Raw genomic sequence first — 25,567 nt, forward strand, 5'->3', positions numbered from 1 at the left:
TCCCTTTAATGACCCTGTAACCACTACTGCCACCATTAAGCTAAAGTACATTTCCAAGCCCACAACTGGCGGATTCAGAGGAATTATGCTCCAAAAAAATGCTTGTAGAGTATAAAACTTCCACCACAAAAGCAGTTGTTGCTAGACTTGGGAATTCACTTTAAGGCTCTATGAATGGCACAATAGTCAGGAGGATATATTGACCATTTCAATCCCTTGAGGCCCCTTGCAATGTGTTTTAAGGCTTGTTATGTTAATATATTTCAGTTCTTGTGATAATGGACGAGCCTATAAATCATAATTTCATCATCAATTCATCATCATGAGACACCAAGACAGTCCCCTGAAACCAAACTAATTATAATATTTGATTATCATCAATAAATATAAAATATTTACATTTCAACTAATCTCTTCTACAAGTACTGTGATTGTGCTGATTTTGTTCAGTCAATGATCAAGAAACTGCAGCTGCAATCCATGTTTTTCTCAAGATTAATAAACAGACAGAGTTACAGAATACAACTATTTTGTAACCTGGCTCGACGATAAATTGAGATACCACATTCAGAACTTTGTTTGCAAATGACAATAAAAGATTGGCTTGTTATACAGAAATAGAACCAGCTTCCTTCTGATTTGTAGGAAGAGTATTGTTGAATCAACGTTCCTATCAGTTCTGGATCATGGGGATGTAATTTACAGACATGCTGCTGCCTCCAAACTTAGGCATTTACAATCTGTTTACCTCTCAGCCCTGAGGCTTATTACTGGTGATAGCAACAATACTCACCACTGTGTCCTCTATGATGAGGTCAGTTGGTCTTCTCTGACTGAGACCCGCTAATCATTGGTGTCTGAATATCTATAAAGTCCTGGTAGGAAAATAACCATCATATATCACATGTACAGTATGTTGCATTGGGACTCTGGTCCACTTTTACCTCCAGTGACAGGCTGGTTCTTCAGGTACCTCATGCCAGAACTGCTCTCTGAAGGTCTACCTTTAGTATGAGTGTAGCAGACTCATGGAATCTCTTACAGTGTGACCTAAAACAAAATACTTTTATACCTCTTGAACCCTTTAGGAACTTAATTACTGACTTTGTTTGTTCATTTTGTATGTTTGTATTTCCCATGGTGTAATCTTGGCATCATTGTAAAGGTAAGGTTGTATTGAACTGGATTTTAATATCTTCAGTCCAGACCATGATATGACTAGATGGACGTACAGACAGGCAGAATAATTGGCATTTTTTACATCTCTCAAATGAAATGATGGAAGAGAGAGAGTGACAGAGAAGGACAGGAATCATGAGTGTACATGCTTTCATCAATGCCGATAGATTTTCAATGGCAGGATTTGGTGGGTGAGGGAATGTACTGAGGCTTCATTAGCTTTGTCAGATGCTTTTAAGAGATATATTGACATGGTCATTAGTGGGGAAATCAAGTGAGTTACTGAGTCAAAAATGTCTCTCTCAATTTGTGAAAGTGTTCAGATAGATGTGTGTGCGCTCACATATGTGTGCAATCATGTCTATTGTCATGTATTCCAGTCAATAGCCTGACTTACAGGATGTGTTTGATATTTTTCTATTTACTTCTGATGTGCAAAACTAACAGTTGCTTGATCTACTTACAGTACAAGTATCGTGTGTGTATCCAAAGACTGTTTTTTTTCATGTCATGTCAGTTCACTCTGAAGATTATGGTGGCAGGAGTTTGTTTAGAAATGGCTCTAAAGACTAATAACAGTGATCATATTACTTTTAGGAGAGAGGTTCTTTCTATGTCAGATGCCACTGTGCATGTACAAGAATAGGGTTGCGCTTACAGTGCTGTGCTAGCTTACTGGGCTATATATCACAACCTCAGAACTTTGTATTACTATCAGAGGTCACTAATAGGTGAACCGCGGTCCAGATCTGGACCTAGACACCGTCCTATCTGGCCGCAGACTTGTAACTGATTAAATATTGAGGATTGTTACATTTTGTCTGAGCGTTTCTATTTTAACGGGCGCAGCTTCTCCAGTTATTACGGTAAAAGTGGAGCGGCCCTCAGAACCTCATAGACCAATAAAGAGAGAGACAGAGAGGAGGCAGATGAAAGCTAAAGCTAAGCACTTTATTTAAGAAGCACAATCAAAAGCTTTCTGTAATGCACTTTATTTTGAAATGATCTAAGAAAAGAACATTTATTAATCTTATTCTTTTTTATTCATATTTTATTGATTTATTATTGAATTAACTCCCAGCAGTTGAGTGTAAATACTAATAAATGAATTGTACTGTATTTATGTGACAGTCTACAATCTAGCCACTAGACACAGATGCTGATGGAACTACAATGCTACTTCAAGCTACTGAAAAACAGACAGTAAACATGCTGACACTATGACGTGCAGTGATACAAGGAACATACATCCTAATATTGAGATTAAGGAAGTAACTTCAACAAGATGTCTCATATTTCATAGACAGTTTTTCTCTCAAATCATGTCCTTACTTATCAGGTATGTTGCAATGTCAGCCATCTTTTATTGACTTGAATGGAGTGAGTAAAGTATGTGCTCTCTGTGTGTGTGTGTGTGTGTGTGTGTGTGTGTGTGTGTGTGTGTGTGTGTGTGTGTGTGTGTATACATGTCCTGTGGGTGGCTATAACGTGAAGTCGTTTACTCAATCAGGGTGCTGTTGTCCTGGCTTTGTTACTGTCCTTGAACGCAGCATCGCCTGTGGGTATACAGGGTCTCTCATGTGGCATCTCTCCACATCAAGGGATTGCTATTCTTCATACAATAGTGAGCAAATTTCCATAGAATAGAGCGATGGATTCCTTTATTTCCCAAACACGTCCTCTCTCCGTCTCAATGGGGATGTGTGTGTTGCTCTGCAGAGAGAAAATTGAATTCCCAACTTTGCTGCTTGGTGCAGGAAGGCATGAATGTATAATTAGAGGCCTGTAGGCAACAGATAAGAAAAATAAAGACCCACTTTGATGTTGATCACAAATTATTTCATGCTTTGAGTGAGTGCACGTTCATGCTATAATGTGCACACACACACACACACACACACACACATGCACACAAATATGTCCCGGCTGTCACACAGATACCCACTCAGGATGTATACTGTATTTGCACACACATATTACAGACTGACACAATAACATCAATAATTTGCAAACACCATTAATCCTGCAGCTCCGTCTGTCTGTCTCTCTCTCTCTCTCTCCCCCTCTCCCCCTCTCTCTCTCTCTCTCTCTCTCTCTCTCCCCCCCCTCTCTCTCTCTCTCTCTCTCCCTCTCTCTCTCTCTCTCTCTCTCTCTCTCTCTCTCTCTCTCTCTCCCTCTCTCTCTATCTCTCTCTCTCTGTTTTCTTCTGTCATTGTTGCTGTTTTTCTGTTGTGTCTTTCAGGATCTCTGCATCCATCATACATGGAATTGCTTGTCAGTTTTGGAATTGTTCCTTCTGCATCCTCTCAGCCAGCATAACAAAGGCATGGAAAATTAGGTTAGCTTAAAATGAGGTTGAGATACATAAATTGGAATGATAACTTATACTGAAAGGATGCTTAAATGTGGTGTTCAAAATCAGCATTAATACACAGGAAGGGTGCATTACTCTTACATATTGGAGGGAGGTTACTACCAGTCTTAGCTTAATTCTAAGCTTAGCTACTTTTTTTTCATTTTACATGACATTTGAATCACAGTGATAAGGTGCACATATCTCTCTCTCTCCATGTACAGCTTATTAACACGTTTTCTAATTAGAATGTTATCTATGCAGGAACATTTCAGTGATAGACTGTATGAGTTTTAACATCTTTAGTGTGGCATGTAAGCATGCGTCATGCATCAGTCAATTCTTTTATTACATGTTTTACTATTGTTTTTATTGCTTTTATACTTAACCTTATTCTTCTTTATTCTTTTATTTTTGATGCTCGTCTATTTTTACTATCCACTTTGCTGCTGTAATAATGTTAATTTCTCCATCGTTGGACTGATGAATATCTCATCTTATCTCTTATGCAAGTTCAGTGGAAGTAGGGGGTCACTGTATCCCTGCAAGTGTCTATATATTGCAAATCTTACAGTAAAAAGATGTTTCAATCATTTCAGTCCATTCTTAGATGTTAACCAAAATAAAGCATGAAAAAAGGACCAGCTGTGATACGTGATATGCAAAACCTATTTGTCAAACCAGGGACGCTGCCATTATGTGACATGTGCTGTAACCACTGGGTTACCAAGGCGCTCCTGTTAGGGCCAAATATGACCTGTTTTGACATTTGACAGCTGAAATGTCATGACTTGTACAAAAATGAAAATATGTTAGAAGTTTTACTGGTGTATAGGTGTTACAAATGGATTTCTTTTTATGATGAAGCAGTGAAGACTGATGGCTCTAATGGTTCTACAATAAACCCCACACTTCCATAAAGTTATAAAATACATTTCCATCATTATGTCTATGTTATATTTTCATGTCTTAGGTCAAATAGGACATGATATTGTGTGATGGTTGCTTTGAATGTTTTTGCAGTTGATTTGTCTGACAAACGTATTGAATATTAAATACTGTCCCTTACACCATCTATTCTGGCATTGTCATGGCATGTGTGAAAATGTACAAGACATAAATGTTCCTGAATGTAACAGCAGTGCCTAAAAAGGTTATTCAAGTAATTTACCAGCAAAAAGGCTTAAGATGGTCCATATCTGCTAAAAATCAACATGTTAGCATTGTCATTGTGAGCATTTTAGCATGCTGATTTTAACATTTAGTTTACAGCATTATTCTGCCAAAGTACAGCCTCAGCCTCTAACAGATTGAGAAGCTGCCATAGAGATGGCTGCTATTCATTGTGATTGAGAGCTGGCATTGAGCTAGAGAGAGTCAGAAGTTACTCTGCTACACACTACAGGAGAACTTTATGCAAATGTCCTCTGACACTGTGTGGGCGACAACCAGCCAGAGCCAATCACACTGCTTTTGATTCCTGTTTAAACGGAGGCACAGATTTGTTTACTACTCCAATCCTCTACATGAAATAACTTCAAACAAAAGTGGAGGAGAAGCTGATCGTCACGGTCGCTATGTTGTCCTTTAGACCACCACTGCCCACAGTGCTTTTTGTTTGGCTGATGGAATAAGCTGTACTCTGTGTAACACTTGTATCTTGTGGTTAGCAGATCTTTGATTTATGTAATAATGTGTCAGGTGAGCATGAACCCTGAAGAAGAAAAAAAACACAGGGCTGAAAAATACTTCCTTAGTTTGAAAGTCATGCTGAATGTCACTAAAGATGGAAAACGTGTGACTGTGTTGGAGGAACACATTATAATAATAATCAGTTGTTTCAAAATGAATTTCACGCTGTTGCTTCATAATTCCCTCTGTTACATAAAAACACATCTGGTTTTTCATCACATCTGTAATCTCACTGACATCCAACATGAAGTGTGCAGCTGCGTCTCTCCCTGTGCTGCTCCCTCCAAGACAAAGGAGGATCGACAGGTGTCTGACACTGAGACTGGTGGATTCAGTGAACCAGGAGAACTTCTGTTCCCACAGTCCCATCCCGCACAAAGTCTTCCTCCTCTGGGATTCAGCATGCTCTGTGGACACAGACACAGGTGACTGCTATTCCCACAGTGAGTGTTACATGTGCAATTATCCCAGAATCTCCACTAATTGATATTTACAGGAAAAACAGCCACACCTGCTCTATTGTTCTCTCATATTCAGATTGTAGCATGTTTGTTTTTTTAGAATAGAATGGATTGGAATAGGATGGGATGGAACGGGATAGAATAGAATAGAATAGAATAGAATAGAATAGAATAGAATAGAATAGAGCAGGGTAGGGTAGGATAGGATAGAACTTTATTGCTGACCATGGTGAACACAGAAATTACTTAAGGTCCATAGAATCCATGAACTCCATAAAATAATTATTAAAAAACATAAAATACGTAAAAATATGTAAAGCATAAATACAAGTGCAAAAAAAAAAAAGAATTGCACTTGATAAAAGACTTCTTGTTTAAATTACATCTTATTTCAAATACATACATTGTTTCTAAGTATGTGGTAATATTCTATATGTGTTCAGTCTGACTCAGAAAGGGGAAACATGAAGGTTTGGAGACATATCCATGAGCTCTGTGGAGTGTGAAGAACCAGATCCGCAAGATTAGATATTTTCAGCCTTACAACCAGCTCCATTTCTGACCATCACCATTGATGGAGTGACAAGAAGTGGATGGTGAATGAGTCACAGCTTTAAAAAAAAAGAAAAAAAAAAGCCATCAAGCCAGTAGTTTCATAGAGGAAAAAGAAGCTGGAAATTTGGCATCATGTCACTGAGGCATGGCTGAAAATAACTTAGTGATTTCAGTAGCAGCAGTTCTTACAGGGGTCACACAGACTGTCACTGTAGAATGGGCAGAACTGCTCAAACTGCAGATACCAAAACATAAGCAATTCTGCAACATTCAGTCTAACTTAAAGTATGTGATCCACGTGACTGAAGAGATATACTGCGAGCAACACACAGAAAAAAGAAAGAAAAGAGTGAAGATGCCAGATGTGAAACCTCAGATTTATTCAAACTGCATTGAGATTGCATTCATTATTGTGTTTTTATTATCGTTATTGTTATTCATATTATTTCATCTCATTTTTGTTTCCTTTTTCGGGGTTACAGCAGAAAGGCATCCGGCTCTCTTGAGTGACTTATTGGATATGTGTGTGTGTGGGTGTGGATAGCTGCAGATAGACCACCATCGATTCAGAAGATAATGCAAAGTGACTATACAGAGATCCAGCATGAATTTAACCCCTGGCATGTGAGCAGCTGTAACAATATGCGAGCAAATCTGAAGAGACATACCATAATGTTTATATATGTATTTATTAGTGACAGCCAATGATTTATGTTGAACCTGTGGCATTTACCAAGAAATGTATGACTGTTCCTACAAGTTGCAGCTGTCCATAGATATCAATGTCAAGTTATTGGCAGGAATGTTTCAGCTGCTTTTATATTAGTGTTGACAGAGGATCAGGCACAAAGGAGGAAGTGGCTAAATCCAGGAAGTCCAACTTTCCAAGTACTGTTCTGTCATGGGCTATGTTTCCATTTCAGTTTAAACACTCCCAAACTCCAGGACACAGATGATACATTTCCATGAAGTTTACTGGGAATCCTGTGAAACTATAAACACAATACAACAAAATATCTGCATTGTTATACAACCAAACATCACAGCAATATCTGGTAAATAGCATGGCTTAGCTATCCTAGCAGTGCAGCCAATATCATGATACACAATAGACCAAATGAAAATAGTAAGCAGCAGCAAAATACAGAGCTAACTTAGCTTAGCAACACAATTAGCAACTCAGCAGTCTCAATATCTACAAACTCAACATTGCTTCATAACTGTATTTTACTGAATAACTAATACTCACAGATGTTGCCTGAGCAAAGAGGGAGGAAGAATAGCCAAATAACTGAAGAGCTGATGACTGTGCTCACACAACTGTAGCTGATGGCCGCATGGTGAATTTGCTTCCTATACTACATAACATATATCCATCTAAAATGTTTATTTCACGATTCCTTGACATCGATAACAAATGTACTTTTTGTGAAATTGAATTTGAAAATGTAACCCATTTGTTTTATGGTTGTTCACATAGTATTACATTTTGGAAAGAACTTGAGAATTATATATTATGCAAAACAAAATACAAAATCAACATCGAGGGGAAGGACATTATCACTTATTTTGATTTCAAAGAAAAGAAACTATGTACTATAGTAAACCTTTTTATTTTATTAGGAAAGTTTCATATTCATAAATGTAAATTTCAAAATTCTGCACCTTTATTTAAATTATTTCTGATTGAACTTGATTTTTATTTGAAGTCTCTAGACTTAATTTCAAATAAGAAATGTATATCTACGATGAATATATATTTAGAAATGTTTAAATAATCTGTCACTAAACCTATTTTTTTTATGGGATACAAGTCTGTCACCATTTATTTATTACTTTTCTTACGTACTTTAATGTTAATCTTTGAACTTCAGTTGTTGTATTGTCATAAAAATTGTGACTTGTTGTATTGTATTGTGAGCTGAAAGACTGAAATATTGTTATTACGACTTAAATAAAGTTGGAAAAAAAAAAAAGAAAAAAAAGAAAAAGTAAAAAAAAAAAAGAAAAAAAAAAGAATTTACTTCCTGTCTGTTTCCCAGCATGCACTGCTACTATGTTGCTATGGTTACAAAAATAAACAAATCACACAGAATTGTGTTTTCTAGAAACACACACATGTTCTAGGGGCATAACACTTCTATGTATTGCTTAAGTTTAGATCATAATGTGAGTGTATTGGTACATTATTGGAGTAGTTTTCAACCTCATTAGAACTACCTGTATATCTTTGTGTTTTATATCATTTCTTGAAGGAACTCTGTTAGTGCTTCACTCCTTCTTTCTGAACAATGCACACAAGAGACTTCACTTCAAATACGATCCCATGAGACACCAGAACACAAGAAATGATGCCAAACTACAACAGAAAATGAGATGTCACTTTTAAACACACACAGACACACATGTTTCCTATACTGTGTAGAGTATAGCAACTGCATCTAAGCCTTTACTTCGATGATGATGATGATGATGATGATAAGTAAAAATATATGTATATTTTTTACATTCTGTTACTTTTTTCAGTCTGTCAGTCCACCTCCTTTGTGTATCTCAGCAACTACTGTATTAAATGAATTTCTATGACATTGTGTACAAACATACAAGATCCCCAAAAGAAGAACCAGAAAAAATGATTTGGTGTTGAGTTAGTCATTAAGCATATTCATCCTTATATTCACAAATATAGTATAGGCCTTGAGGTCATAGTAAAGGCAGCACTGAGACATGCTCTCTCTCTCTCTCTCTCTCTCTCTCTCTCTCTCTCTCTCTCCTTGAGACAGTGAAGGTAACTGCCTGTGGTGTTTTGGGGAAAGCAGGAGTCACTTTGATAAGAGTGGTGCAGCATTGCTATGGTAACCAAGGTCAGAGGATATGACTGTCTGACTCCCTAAACCCACAGATGGGTAACTGTGTTCCTTGTTTGTAGAATAATGAACCAATAGGATCATTCCATTACTGTAGATGCATTGAGTATGACCATATATGGACATTAAGCAATGGTGCTATATATGAATGTTTAAAGACTATCTACAGTGTTCTCACAATCATGGTGACATCATACATCAGAAGGTGTATTAATAATACTTTGATTCTCCTCGGCCGAGCTTCAATAAACATTTACAGAGTAAGACTTCCTGGACTCCTGAGAACTTTCTCCACTGATGAAGTGAAACAAATTCTCAATAACAGTCTCAAGTGAAGCTTTCAGTGTCATGCGTCAAAAATGAAGTCTGAAATTTCAACTATGATGTTATATATGTGTATAGTTTCCCAGTATTCTCAGTGATAAAACAGACACAATCCCAAAAATCAATATTCTGCAGCTACTGCTACAGTTAAAAGTGGATCAGTCCACTCAACATGTACCAATCAACAAAGATAGTGACAGAATACCATCCATCCACTTATTAACCTAGTCTGACATACACACAGGTTCAGTGTCAAGAGATCCACATCATCTGACATGCTTTGTTATGTGCTATGTGAAGAATCTCATGCACCTGACAAAAACCCAAAATCACATCATTGAACTTTATTTTCATGGAGGCACAATGACCGGGGAACAAATACCTCACATGGCTTTTAGAAAGCATCACCTGCAGTAGTCCTCAGAGACACTGATTCATTAACAAGTAGATTTATCACATGTAAGGGTGAAGGATGAAATTCAAAATAGTCACTGCTTAAGACTCACGGCATATTTTTGATCACTTTTTGAGTTTTGCAAAAGACCCTGACCCCCACTTGACTTTCAACCCTGGAGGAACATACATACTAGTGTTTGTAGGATATACCGGGTCCATTCTTCAAGGAGAATTAATCAAATGTCTTAGCAGGTCCTTTGTCTGCGTGGACACAAGAGACTTCCCCAATAGCCATTTTTCCCAATTAGCTACGTCTAATTAACACTGGCCACAATTAGACCAGTGTCTGAACTTTGGCCTTCAACACATCCATCTTGTTAATTTTTCCTGAACGGGACAAGCAATGAGCAAATGGAAATCAATAGGTGCACTGATCAATCCCACTGCAGGCATGCATGAAGCACATTTACGTGTGTCTGCTAATAGGGAGTGCCACTGAATGGATGCTTATGAAGCTGGTTTTACCTTCCCGTCAGCACAAGCTGTCAATCATTAGGTTTAAAACATGAAGCAACAGTGGTTTAGGCCATTCTGCATCATATTGCTCATAAATCACGTTCCTTCATTTCTTCTAATAAGGCTAAGGCCCGTTAGTAGTGTACATTTTACTCATGATTTGGGGGTTTTGGGAAACATCATCAGTTATGGTCCAAGCACTGTCCCAAGTCCAGAATGCTTTGGGACATGTATCCCAGCATGCACTTCATATCAACTGTCAACACATGTTAGGCCTAAGAATCAGACTCACAACTCTGATGTTTTACTTCACTGTTATTGTGTGACCTAGTAAAGATTTTAAAGGTTGAGAAATAAACTGTTGGTCAATTTATCATAAATAATGCTGACTTGAATTTTTTCAGATGTGAGGACCAACTGGCGGGGAAAGACAGAATAGTCAGCCTCTAAAGTCATCTCAGGGAAAACATTCTGCTATCTTAGCAAGCATTTGGTCATTTATCAGTAGCACTGATGTCTCCATAGAGTTTTAAACATAAGATGTAATTCCTTTTGGAATATAAACTTCAGTCCAATGCTTACTGCTGCCAAACTGGTTTGGCTGAAGTTCAAATTAATGCTGATATATTATTTGGATAGTTGACATTATCCATTAGCTCTGCCACTGTGTACTTTTCTCTCCTTCAAGAAGATATCTTTTCATACAGTACAGTTATCAAAATGTGACCATACTGAATCCTCCAGTTCTTACTAGTTTGAACTCATGTGTTTTACTTGCTGTGTTCAAACTCTCAAGAGCACAATTTCAAGTTTGGGATACTGTCCACAGGGCCGTTTCCACTGCCGTTGGGATTGACTCGATGCTGACTGGGTATACTCAAAGTGGGATTTAACATCAACAGAAAGCACCAAAATAAGCACCTTTAAACGGAATGATTACATCACCTCCAGAGTCAATGTCCTACTCTGCTAAGGAGACACAGCTGAGAGGACCTAGTGAGCGGACGCTCCTGTAAAGTTCCCACCTCCTAAATTTTACCCACAACTCCCTAATGAAAACAGGACTACTTTATAAAGGCTCGTGGCTCTGTGATGCAGTGTTCTGAGTTACATGCTAACACTAGCATGCTAACATTTTCTCATTAGAACTAAACAGTTGAAGCTCTCATACGTATTTCAGGCATTTTGCTCAATAACAAACATATTTGACAAATGGACAAATATATTTATTAAATATGTATTCACTAGATTAATAGTCAGGGCATGTACAAGTTATTACAATTCATCATTACAGAACATGAACGCTTGAGCTAAATTTCATAACAATCCAACTTATACTTAGAGATATTTCAGTCTGGACCAAATTGATGGACCACCATACCTGCAGCATAACTGCTACCAGAGTTCATCTCTGCTGGATTAGTGGCCAACACTGGGACCAAGCAGTGCCATCTGGATCCCTGAGAAGGTTCCAGGTGAACAACAGTAAGATAAGAAGTTGGTTGATTTCTATCCTACATTGGATAAAAACCTATTAGAATGACTCTTGTGCTCCTTGTGATCCTGTTTATCTCTCTATGCATAAAAAAGACAGTTCTGCATTTTATCATTACACTAACAAGAACCAGCATATACCCATGTGGGGCCCTAAATCTGATAGTAAATCTGATTAGATGGGGGTTGTGGACTTAATGACTCTTTATTTCTGGGTCTGTGACTACTTATATCGTAAAACACAACTACAAAGTGCTTTGCAGAGAAGGAACAACACCAGAAAACAAGACTAAACGTGATTATGAACAAGTCATAAAAGTGAAGTAGTCATAAACAACCGTAAAAGGTCTTCAGATAAAAGCTGGTCAATAAAAAGAAATGGCTGATAACCACTGCCTCAGATCATACACTTACTTTTTACTGACTGAGCAAGTCACATACTGTATGTGGTAGAAGCTATATCTTCAATGCATTTACACTTTTCTGAGATCTGACACATCCACATTATGGTGCAATGACCTCCTTTAGCCAAATGATTCAGTGAAATTCAAGTAAATGTAAGTTAAAACATTGAATGTTAACGTTACTAAACAGTTTCTAGTTCAACTCTCTGCACATATGTTAGTGTTCATTCTATTTCAACACAGGATATATGTGTATTGTGCTTCAGCCCCCTCTGTGTATGGCTTGGGAAGAGTCATTTTCACGTTGCAGACTTTAGTCGTATTTTGTACTGTGTCATGTTCAACATCATCATCACCGCCAGAGGATAAAAATGTGAGACCTCCAATGTTTCCATGGTGATGAATTGCTAGCTACTAGACCCCACTTCTTAATGGTTCTGATATGTATTGCTTGGCTGTTTAACACTCAACATGTTCCCTTTATATCAACTGCTACTGTAAACACACTATTATATTCACATTATCTCCTCAACTAAGAACCTTCACATTGTCAACAAACACAACAGAACTATTGCTACAGTATGTGTGTACATTATATCTCATTACATCAATTAACTCATACAACAAAAGTGAAGAAAGATTTTACACAGCATATTATTAGTATTGCTATTTTTGTTGTTGATCATTTTATTAATGATAGGCTTATAATAATTTGTAGTATTCTTAACATCATCACTTTATAGCCTATTGCTGCAGGATTATGGGTAATTACTTGCAGACTGTAGACTTGATGAACTGTGGGTTTGGACTAGGGATGCATCGATCTGATATTTATATCAGATATTGGCCCCGATATTGACTAAATAGCTAGATCCATGGAGCTGATTTATTCATTTTAATTCTATGTTAGCACCATGTGCTACATTATGTGTCAACAGCACACGCAGCATGCTGGTAGACTTGACTCACAATAAACACAGAGCAGGTGCACAATTATTTATTATTTGAATAATAAATTACAGTTCAGTACATTTATATCTATGTCTTAATTTGATACATTTTGTTTTACAAAGTAAAAGCCTCCTGCCTTCATTGTTACAGTTTATTAATTCAACTATGGAATTGGATTGATATCGGGTATCGGCCGATACCCAAAGCCCATGTATTGGTATCGTTACAGTGACTGAAAAAGTTGGATTGGCGCATCCCTAGTTTGGACAGTCCTCGGCAATCACAGACTTCCTGGTAACGCACCCATGGAAACGAGGAAGTCTGCAAGCGTGCTGAAGTTCAACCAAAACACTGGGCGATTGACTGGTTGCCATGTTGTGAATTTGACCATGAGAAAGGTTCAACCATATGCATATGTCTTTATTAGTGTTGTTTTTAAGTCCAACTGAAGTCCTATTTAATCTGCTCTCTTTGCAGTTAAAAACACTATTTCAACATTTCCAGTATTGTACACACACTGTTACACACACTGACAGAGAGCAATGACCAAACCAGCATCTAACAGGTCCAAAGTGACGTGCAGGTATGTTTACATGACTGTTTAATGTAATGCAGCTCAGCAGCTAATTAGCTATGTATCCTGCTAACTGATGATAGCAGAGCACTTCTCACTGGTGGATGTTTGTCAGGTGACTCTTTTAATGAGCTAAGCTACAGGACAAGACATGTGCTCATGTTTGTTATAAAGAGACTTCAAACACTTCCTACCTAACTGCATGTGTGAATACATTAATGTTACACTAATGATGAAGCCTGACCATTAGATATTCCATCTGTTTAACTGTATGTATTATGTATGTATGTTTAGTTGCATGTATATGGCATTTCATCAGGATTATTTTTTGTATGAAGTGGAAACTAAAGCAACACTTTCATTTCCTGTATTTTAATTTAGTTTGTCCTGTAACCTTATTTAATAAAAAGGTGGCACTCATCTAGTGTCAGGGTCTCAAATATTAGCTGTGGGTGCAAGCTGTTTGAGCAAATACAGGCCAGTGCCAAAATAAAGGCAAAGGGAACATCATGATCAGATTTCTTGTTTGGGAGCCAAGGAGTAGCACCTCTGATATGTGACCTTTTCACCTCACTCTGAGCTCAGATATCCTGCAGAGGAATCTCATTTGTATTGCTTGAAAGTATCTCAATCTCAATTTATCTTGGCTAAACTTAACTTCTAATAAGTTCCATTCCAAAATTTTGAACCATAAATGTATTTTGCATCCATACATATCTTATTAGTCATTAATAAATGGGTGATTTATCCATCATTACTGTTTCAGAGAGCAGAGAGAGACTTTAAATGAAAGGGAACATGATGTGCTTTTTAGGATTTTTTCTGTGATTTTTATACTGCCAACATCCTATGAACACTTATTTTGTAATTGCAATCTCAACTTCCTCCCTGTGACGACGTCAGATTGTTTGCACATGTCCACATAGTTGACATTTCGAGTAAAGAACAATAAAAAGAAGTAAATTCCTGCTACTATCTGTTAGTTTACACAGCTGGAAGTGAGGTCCAGGAGCTTCAGGAGCTAAAACAGCCTGTTTCAGTCAGAGGCTGAATTGAGGAGCATCATAAAGAGCATATAAATAAGGACAGTTTTTTTGACTGTTTTTTTCTTCTTCTTTTAAATCATGCAAAATAATAGATTCAAAATACAGTTATGGAAATGTGCATGATACATCCCCTTTAAACCTGTAAACAGCTGCCTCTTCTCTAGTCCAGCTTCAGTCTAAATGTAGATGGTGGTTGATTAAATTAAAGCTTAATTAAGTCCAACATTATTTATCTGAAGGTACAAGTTTCTGTTTCTGGAATCTAATGATAAATGAAATTTAAAGGCAAGTGTTAACTACATTAATTGTCTAAACTTTGGTTCAGCTGCACACTGTACTGTCACCTTAAATCATCCTGACACTCACACTGACCCATTTTTATCAAGATATGACAGCTGAGAAGTAATACTGTAGATCTAAGTAGTGTGACCTTGTGAACGGCAGATTCAGATGTGTGAAGGCTGACAGTGAGTTCACTCCATCCCATTATTTTATTATGGACTGCATAATGCAGAATTAAGCACTAACCTGAATCAATAGGCTGTTTAATTTCACATGAGCGACTTTCTTCAAAAGGTGTGAACAGAACAGTGATGTATGCTGTGGTGGTTCCTGACATTCACATGCCTTTACTTTCATTATTTGGTTGTTGAGCGTGTATTTTTCTTCCATCTCTCATGTTGACATTATCATTCAGCAGGAAAAAAAGACAAAGGAGAACACCAAACACCTCCCCAGGAGGCACCAGGGAGTTAAAGGTGAGGCAAAGACACCATGTGTGGTGAAGAAGAGTCAAAACTCATCCTCCTCACAGTCATAACTCTATCTAATCTGAGCACACAGACATGGAACACATATTGTAATTCAGTGACTTACATTTCCTGAGGAAATCATTATATCTGATGTCCATCAGTGATATACTTCCATTAATCCACTTAGAAAAAGAGAGAAAAAAGAGCTTCAGCCTCAGAATCATCACAAATTTTAAGTTTTCTTAAAGTAATGCAGTCATGTATTTACTTTTAAGTTCATTCTACTTGTTCTTTTTTTTGCTGATGTACATATGTATATATATGTATATATATATTTGAATGTATGTATATATGAATATTGGTATAAATGTGTGTGTGTAAATGTAGCTATGGGTGTACATATGTGTATTTATTGTATATACATGAATACTTATAAGGTTAATTAATAAAACTTATTTCTAAATGATGTGGATACTCTTTCTTTTTCTTAATTGTTTCATTATTGCTGAGACTGTTATGGTGGATGTTATATGTTGTGTTTGTTTCCAATTTAAAAAATCTAAGCTTTGGGTAAAAAATATAATAGAGTGATAGTTTTCTGTTCCTCCATGGCTACACTGCAAACAGGAACTGCTAATAGCTAATTCAGCATTTAAATGGAGCTAATTTTCCAAAATGTAAACAAATATAGATTAATAAGGAAGCTCAAAAGAGAACAGCGGTACCTACCTGTATAGATCGTATGTGCGATGACGATGTGTGTTTTGTTTTTTTTAAATAAATAAATAGTAGTTGTTGTTGTTGTATTGTCATTATATTGAGTGTCGTAATGAAGTATGTAATATAAGTGAAGTATGTAATATAAAAAGATGCAAACACAGCAAACAGCAGCAATGCTTGTTGTAACAGTAGGCCATATGTAAAATATTGAAACAATTTAAAGACCATGTAAAGTGAATTCAGACATTTTCTTCTAAACACATTAAATAGGTCATAAATGTATTTCTAAAAAAGGTGTAAAAAGCATTTCAACCATTTAGATTTGAATTGTGGAGCTAGGCTTCACAAACTGTGTTTCAACATTTCTGTGTTCAGGATTTCGTGGGCGGGTCTGAAAATTATTAGCATAAACCCGCCCCTGCTGCTGTAGAGGTATAAATACATTCAGCACACACTACTACTACTACAGTCTACAGTTAGCCAGTTAGCTGAGTTAGCCGCCGAGTTAGCCATCGACCTAGCAATAAGTTAGCAGCAGAAAGCTCCCAGGCGTATCGTCCATGTTTCTGGTAGAGGTGGTGACTTTGATTGATTGACAGGTGACACTTGGTAGGGGGCGGAGTTTCAGCAGACGCGGTGGGCGCTCCCACAGTGTTTGGGAACAGAGAAAGAGGCTGAGTTTTACACAACTTTGAAGCCTAATTTCATATATTTGGCGATTTTTTTAATCATTCAAATTTGGCAGGGTGGTTAACAACACACTTTTCTGTGGTATGTCAAACTCAGAACACATATTTATTCTTACTTTACACGGACTTTAAGGCACACAGTTACATTATAACACAAAAAGAGTTTAGATGAATAGTCCTCCAGTGAGTGAGTGGGATGAGAGGATCAGGCCATGTTCATTAGTTTAACAGCTTATATCTTGGTCTTAGCATGTTTCTATCAATCAGATGAGCAACATCACTTTGTGTGGTAGAAGGACAACACACTATTCAAGTAGAAAAATCAATTTAAAATACAAGGATTTACATTTGAGAAGGAGCAGCAAGTTCACTGAAAACCAAAAAAGTCATTGCAGCTGTAATTATTACTGTGGATGGGGTGAAAAAAAATCACTGAAATCACTGACTAGCAGGTAGTGTGAAAACTCAGCCCAGCTCCTCTAGAGAAATATCTACTCTCAGTGGAGCTTCAGTCACCATATTTCCACATCTCAAACATCAAAGTTGTGCTTCATGGCCAAAAGTTGAAAATAAGCACCAAGTTGTAATAAAACTGATATGGGAAAATCTTCTGCACAATATATATTTATGTTTACAAACATCTTGCGTTCTTTACTGTTTTCTTCTAAATCAATGAGACCTCACATACCCCCACCCCCATCCTCTGTTAGCATTAAAGCCCCCCCCCTAACAAGCATAGGGCTAATCCCATGGAAAGCTCTCAGTCTAGTGATGCCCCTGGACACAACAGAAACACTTTTATAATTGGCAGATCTTGATTAATGCATGACTACACTCTGCCTCCAGAGGAGCTCAGTGGATCTATCAAAAGTGAAAATGTTCTCCCAGCCATATGCAACTCTTGTTAACCCACCATCACATCACACAGGCCGACTGAGCGAGCTGGAGACGATCGGCGGTTGAAAAAAGCACGTGTGGCTGCAGCATGTCACCGCCTGGAGTCAGTGAAGCAGTCCTGAGTGACAGCAGCTCCACACACACACTTGAGGATGAAGTGTGAAGGTCCAGCAGGAACACGTGTGGGAGGTCACTAACTACCAAATCTGTTTTCACTCATTATATACTATTTGCCCTTTCATGTATGCCACTGGTGAGGATTAAGATGTAGAAACATCTTCATACAACATCACAAGTGAGTATCTTCTGAATACAAATGATGACATAAAGTGATACAGACTGAGAAGAGGAGTCCAGTCTCCTAATGAACAGATTTGAAGAGATCATTTGCTGTAGTTTAGGTTTGTACTACACCACTGGAGTTATGTTGGAGTTTGGCAAATCCAAATTAAAGGTCTAAAGATTAAAGCAGTTGTATGCTGTCAGATTATAAAACCCTCTCACATAAATGTGTGATTTATGAGTTAATGATTTCTTATATTGAGAGTTTAATATGCTTTGTGCATGTATGTATCTATATATAAGATATTCCTATATTACTCCTACAATGGGGAAATGTGCATTATTACAGCAGCAAAGTGGAGAGTAAAAATAGAAGAGTGACAATAAAAAAGAATAAGAACAATAAATAATAAGTACAAAGCAATAAAAACAAGTAGTAAGAAATATGATGAAATAATTGTGACATTATGTACAAGAGTAATAATTGGTGTTGAGTGATAAAATACCTAAGTTGAGATTGTTATTACACAGATTTGTGAATATATGTGTAAATAGCACAGTTGAACAGTACAGTTGAACTGAAATTAGTAGTAGTAGTATACGTGTAATAGTGATACTGATATACATGTACAGTATGTGACTTTTTTTCTGTCTATCTATCTATCTATCTATCTATCTATCTATCTATCTATCTATCTATCTATCTATCTATCTATCATCTATCTATCTATCTATCTATCTATCTATCTATCTATCTATCTATCTTAAAATGTGTATAACATAAGTTGTTGGCCCATAAAGATGTCAATTAAACAGAATTAAACACAGAAAATCACAGAAAATTATGAATACCGCTGCTGCAGCTCCACACACACACACACACACACACACACACACACACACACACACACACACACTGAGAGGTAGAGATAGAGAATCAGGTAAAGTCACAGAAAGTTTTAAGCATAAAGTTGTATTTGAATCTAAATCACAAACACAAACAACACCAACTGAACTAATGATAACTAAAACCAGGACAATTTATCAAGAAGATAACAAACTGAATATCTAAACAATCTCATTCTCAATAAAAAAAAACAATGGCAATGTTTGAAGTATTCACACATTAGGAAACAACACACAGTCATCCTCTGGTTCTCTGTGTTTGTTGTTTAGATGCAATGAATGAATGAATGAATGAATAAGGGAAATGCAGAGAAGAGTGGTTTGCTGCTAGTTCTGCTTTGTAACATAAACGCCATGAAACTCAGCTGTGTTCTATCTGGATTTTTAGAAAGTATTTCTCCCCCAGAGCATGGATTTCTTTTTTTAGCAGCAGAAACTATCTTTCAGGAACCAATTTTAGTCCCTGGTTCCTCCGGTCTAAATGCACATTTAGTTCCTGAGTTCCTCAAAGGTTCATGTTCCCCTGGGAAACTTCCTGCAGAGGAAACGACATATAAGGAAAAAGTAGAAAAGAGCTATAAGTGCTCATACTTCCTGCTGAGCTTCACACCACAACTCATTTATAATGACTTCAGGTTTTCATTGTAGCCAATCACAGGTTTGTATGAGTCATAACAGGTAACTATTGTTGAAGAGAATCACTGAACTCATCATTATCCTGCACAGTCCAGAGGACTAGTGATGGAGCACTGCTCTGTAGCACTGTGTGTGTGTGTGTGTGTGTGTGTGTGTGTGTGTGTGTGTGTGTGTGTGTGTGTCTTTGTATGTGTGTGTGTGTGTGTGCATGTGTGTCTCTTAGTGTGTGTGTGTGACTGTGTGTGTGACTGTGTGTGTCTTTGTATGTGTGTGTGTGTACATGTGTGTATTTGTATGCATGTGTGTCTCTTAGTGTGTGTGTGTGTCTCTTAGTTTGTGTGTGTTTGTCTTTGTATGTGTGTGTGTAGACTTGTGTGTGTGTGTCTCTTAGTATGTGTGTGTGTGTCTGTGTATGTGTGTGTCTCTTAGTTTGTGTGTGTGACTTTGTGTGTGTGTGTGTGTGTGTGTGTGTGTGTGTGTGTGTGGTGTGTGTGTGTGTGTGTGTGTGTGTGTGTGTGTGTGTGAGGATGGGGTCCTGACGGATGGATGGGTGGCAGTGTGACAGTGAACAGATGGAGGCTCTGATGGATTGCATCAACATTAAACGTGAAAGAGGAGCAGGGCCTACGGTCAGAATGCAGGAGACACAGCCGCCCCGCTGCTGTGCACGCTGCTCTGCTCGCTGCTCTGCTCGCCTCCTCATTCTCCCATTTCAACTGTGCAACCGCTTTATTGGCATGACTGTTTATCAGAGGCGCCGTGCACATGCACAGAGCTGAATGTCAACTGTCAAAACAACAAGTTTGTACATTCAGACCACCTCCCTCTGTCCACAACTCTTCCCTCTGTCTCACTCTGTTCTCTGTCTGCTCTTCTCTCTTCCTGCTACTTTCAACATGCAAATTCTGATCAGACCTCCAAGATTGCTTTTTCATTCATTTTATGTATTAATCTCCAGGATGCATGGATGTAATGTTGGCAATAAGTCCTCCAAACCACATGACAAAATATTTAGTTTTTCAATCAATATCCAAAACCAGGCATATCCAAACTATTCTATAGGAGCCCATATAGCAGGTTTTTGTTCCAACCAATCAAGAACAAACAATTTGACCAATCAACTGTCTGAAGACTAAGATCAGTTCATTAAATGATTCAAGCCTGGTGTGCTCCTGATTGGTTGGGACAAAAACCTTCAGTCACATGACCTTTTATGGAATAGTTTGGACATGCCTGTCCAATAGAATACAATACAGTAGCATATAATAGAATGGTCTTTATTGTCATTGTACATGTACAGTGAAATTGAAAGTAATCCTTATTGGTGCCATAAGTAAAACAGTGCTTATAAAAGAAAGTATAACTGTAAAACAATTTAAAAAGTTGTCCTCATACTAAAAACTAACCAGATTGCGTGATATAAAATCAGTGAGCCATGATTCCAGAAAAATCAGCTGTTCATGTGTAAACTTGTAATGTGACTACCTGCATCACCTGACAGTCATGAGCCATCGTTACACCAGCACTCCAGTTCTATTACAGTTGAACGTTTCCTATTTGAAGTGTTTTAGTATAGGTGTCTGTTGCTGATTTTTTTTTTGGGGTGGAAAGTCTCAAGCAGAAGTGATTTATCAGCACAGCAGGACAATAAAAGGTTCACTAAAACAGCTGATCCTGCCTCTCATATCACTTCAGGACAGTCATGAACTGCTCAGCTTTTGTCTCCTTCATACAGTATATTTGAATCTCTGCGCTCAGCCACTGATTGAAAATCAATCCTGTTATTTAAACATCACATGATTAGGAAGCTGTCTGACCTGAAGATAGAGGTTGGAGCAGTTTGTTATTATCTATTCACTCATTTGACATGTGAAAGCTGACAGACCATATTACTATAACAAATACCTATGTTGCTTTTTAATTAAGGGTCTTTTTCTGTTTTATTGCCATGAAATGATGATTTTAGGCTTTATTCCCAAATCAACATATATTTCTTTCTTTTTTTTACCTGTGATTTGGTACACCCCCCCCCCCCCCCCCCCCTCCTCCCATACTCACCACTTTCTACAGAGGCACTATAGAGAGCAAACTGATGAGCTGCATCTCTCCAGTCTGACAGTGGTGAGGACAGCAGAGAAGATCATTGGGACTTCACTTCCTCCCATCTGTCTAACCAGAGCTCACAACATCATCAGAGACCCCTCCCACCTCCCACCTCCACCATGGACTGTTCTTCCTGCTGGCCTCTGGGAAGAGCTTCTGCAGCATTTGTAGCAGAACAGCCAGATTCTGCAACAGCTTCTTCCTCCTAGCTGTCAGATTGTTGAACTCCTAGTAATCCCCCCACCTACACACACACACACACACATACATACATACACACACACACACACACATTCACACATGCTCACAAACTCACAATGGACGGTTCCATGGACTGCATTTTTGTATTTTTATTCATAGTTTATTTTATTTCCCTTTATTTTTAATGTACAGCATTTGTTGCAGTTTTCACTATTTTTAAGCCATTGTAACAGAATCTCATTCTGATTTGCACTGTATGGTGTATAATCTGAATGACAAATAAAGACTATCTATCTATTTATCTATCTATCTATCTAGAAATAAAATAAAATAAATAAATAAAACTCACATAAGCATCAGATGCAGGTGTGAGACTGAATTACTATCTATAATCCAGAGAGCTCAACCTTAGCGGTCACTGGTTTGTGATGCAAACGTCTCTCTTTTGTACAGCATTCTTTATTTTTTTATATGTATTTTATTTTTGTTTTCAGTGTGTATTTTCCCTACAGCTCATTCACCACATCGTCCTCTCGTCTCTCTCATGTTATCTTGTTCTCCAGCCAATGATCGCTATAACAAGCGAATCCAGGTCTCAGTCTTATGAAAAAGTATTGAGCAGCTGTGTGAATATTAAGATGCTATTTTGCTTCTTCTTTTTTTCCAGCACATAACAAAAAATGGGAAATGCAAAATAAATAAATAAAAAAGCAAATGTTTCTGGCAACCATCTGTGTTTAGATGAAGAAATAGAGAGATGCACCTCGTCAAATCTGTTTCATGATATTTTCTTTCATTTTGCAAGTAAAGCACCCTGAGGCCATTGTGAAACAGCACTATAGAAATTGTGCTTGAATATAATGAATATGGAAGAAAATGGGAGCTGTGTGTATGTATGTATGTGTGTGTGTGTGTGTGTGTGTGTGTGTGTGTGTGTGTGTGTGTGTGTATGTATGTGTGTCCTCATGCCATCTGTTGACAGTGATGCTACCTTCCATACTGATCATCTGCCACATAATCACCTCATCACTCAAAGTTTCTCAGCATCAAACACTGCAAACACACACACACACACACACTGATGAAGCCATGAATGCTAAAATATTAAGAGAGATGAGCCTAATGAACATACAGATATGCTTATGAGTCTCTCCAGTCCCTGAACAGGTTTTATATAACAGTCATTGCTAATACACTGAGCTTGCAGATTAGCAGCCTGATTAGCACTGTTGGGTTTATGACTTAAAGCATCAGTCTGTCACTCATCTTTAAAGAAACAATATTAAAACATTTAGTGCTCCCCTGAACCACTGATTGGTTACTGCACCTTCCAGTTTTATGTTTCACTCCCATATTTAGTAATTGGCTGGCCTCCTCCTCTCCAGCCAGGATCAGGCACACTCCTCTCCTGTGAATTCATCACAAAACCCAAACAGCATTGATGTCCGATGTTCCTGCTGTGCTTGTGCTGGATGAAAGCAAAGTATTGGTAAATAGTTCCGCTCACAGATAGTCTTTTTTCTACCATGCCGGCTCAGTGTGAGAGCAACATATGAAACTAATGATCAGGGTGAGATTTGTGAAAAAAAACATCAGAGGGGAAGGAGGGGAGCTTTGGACATTTTTATCCACTTTAATAAATCAGAACAACAGAGGGATAGAGGCTATTTCTTGCTGCTGTTACCTTGCATTTCTAAAAGGACTGGTCAGTCTGAACAGGAGGAATGATTACAAGAGCATGTTTCAGCTTTCACCTGACTGTTGTTTTAAGTCACTTGAAAAATTGTGAACTCGTCCTTTAAAGGACCAGCGTGTAGGATTTAGTGGCACCTAAGGGTATGGCTGAATACCCCCACCCCTTCCCATTGATTCCATGGTGGCCACAAAACTTGCAAAAAAACGCTAAAGTGCCCTCTTGTGAGCCAAAACACGTACTAAGGTGCCCTCTTGGGAGCCAAAACGCGTGCTAAGGTGCCCTCTTGGGAGCCAAAACGCGTACTAAGGTGCCCTCTTGGGAGCCAAAACGCGTGCTAAGGTGCCCTCTTGGGAGCCAAAACGTGTGCTAAAGTGCCCTCTTGGGAGCCAAAACACGTACTAAGGTGCCCTCTTGGGAGCCAAAACGCATGCTAAAGTGCCTTCTTGGGAGCCAAAATGCGCGCTAAAGTGCCCTCTTGGTTGGCAAAAACGTGCGCTAAAGTGCCTTCTTACTTATTTTACTTTTCGCCCCTTCCCATCAAAAAGTCTGTGCACGCCACTGGTCCATTGTGATAATATTCACAATAAAATCCACTGATCAGCATCACACCGATTTCTTAGAATCTGTCTTCGATGGTCATTTTGTTGCCCACTGAAAACTTTTTGTTTGCACTCAAGAGGAAAGCTGCATAGCAAAGTGCAGCACGTTGTATCTTTGTAGCCCACAGCTGAACTGTGCTGATGGTGCTACTGTGGACCGGACCACTCGCTTCCTGACATCTCCCACGTTTTTGTGTACTAAAAGCTGCCTCCCACACAGCAAGTGACTGGTGACTTTCACCTTTTACCCCTGCTGCTTTCAAAGAGTGCACTAACTCTTAGCTGAAAGGGGCCCTCATGGCACCTGCAGGCCTGCTCCTGTGTTGTAAATGAAAGATGATCCGGTTCTGCTGCTCTGGCACTTTCTCCCTCTCTCTCTCTCTTGGTCACTGGCTGTAGTTTTCTGTAGTTGCCTGTAATCTGTCATTGTGGCTGTATCTGTCCTTGTAAGATTAAAATCTACATACAACCCAGTGATACATGCTGAGGTATGCCTGGCACTTACCCAATCACAGCGGCTGACTTTTTTTAAGCATATGCACATCTAATTTTCTCCAGAACCTATGCAGACAAAATTAAATTTCCATACAATTTGTAAGGGAACATTTCCTCCCAACACATTGATGTATTGAACTGCTTATTGAGTTTGAAACACTTTTTAGGGCCAGTGAAAGGAAAGAATGCACGCTGACCATGAAAAACAGAGATGACATGAGTGCTTTTCAGAGAGGAATGAGAAGCAGAGCGTAATGAGAGGAAAGAGATATTTCAATCTATGCAGGACCCTGAGCCCACCATGAAATCAAACCTTTTTTTCCCTCTTTGAACATCCCTTCTGTTTTTCCATCAAGATGACAGCATCATCATAACCTCAGCACATTCAATTTATGTCAAATAACTTTTTGAACAGTGGCGGAGGAACACATTAACATGAAACATTTAATTGAATCTGCTCAAATCTAATTAAGGCAGGTTTGCTTGGCAGTGTGGGTAGAAGTCAATATTTGCTCAGTGGCTTGGCAAAGATGTCTCTATTTCCTCCCCCCCATACCCCTCCCACCCTCACCTTCACCTACCTCTGATAGAGCTGATGAAGTAATGGCAAGGTGAAAGAGCTGCCGTCAACGGGAGATGTGATGAGTGATGCTCCGTCCTCTTAATCACAGTATTGGAGAGGAGAGTGGAATCTTAACGTAACATTTTCGCCCCAAGCGCGGCCCGCCTACTCTCAAACTAAGCAACTCCCGACACTTCTCCTCAGCCTAATGAGAGGA

Source organism: Scomber japonicus, chromosome 8 (assembly GCF_027409825.1).
Source record: "Scomber japonicus isolate fScoJap1 chromosome 8, fScoJap1.pri, whole genome shotgun sequence".
NCBI classification, from domain to species: Eukaryota; Metazoa; Chordata; class Actinopteri; order Scombriformes; family Scombridae; genus Scomber; species Scomber japonicus.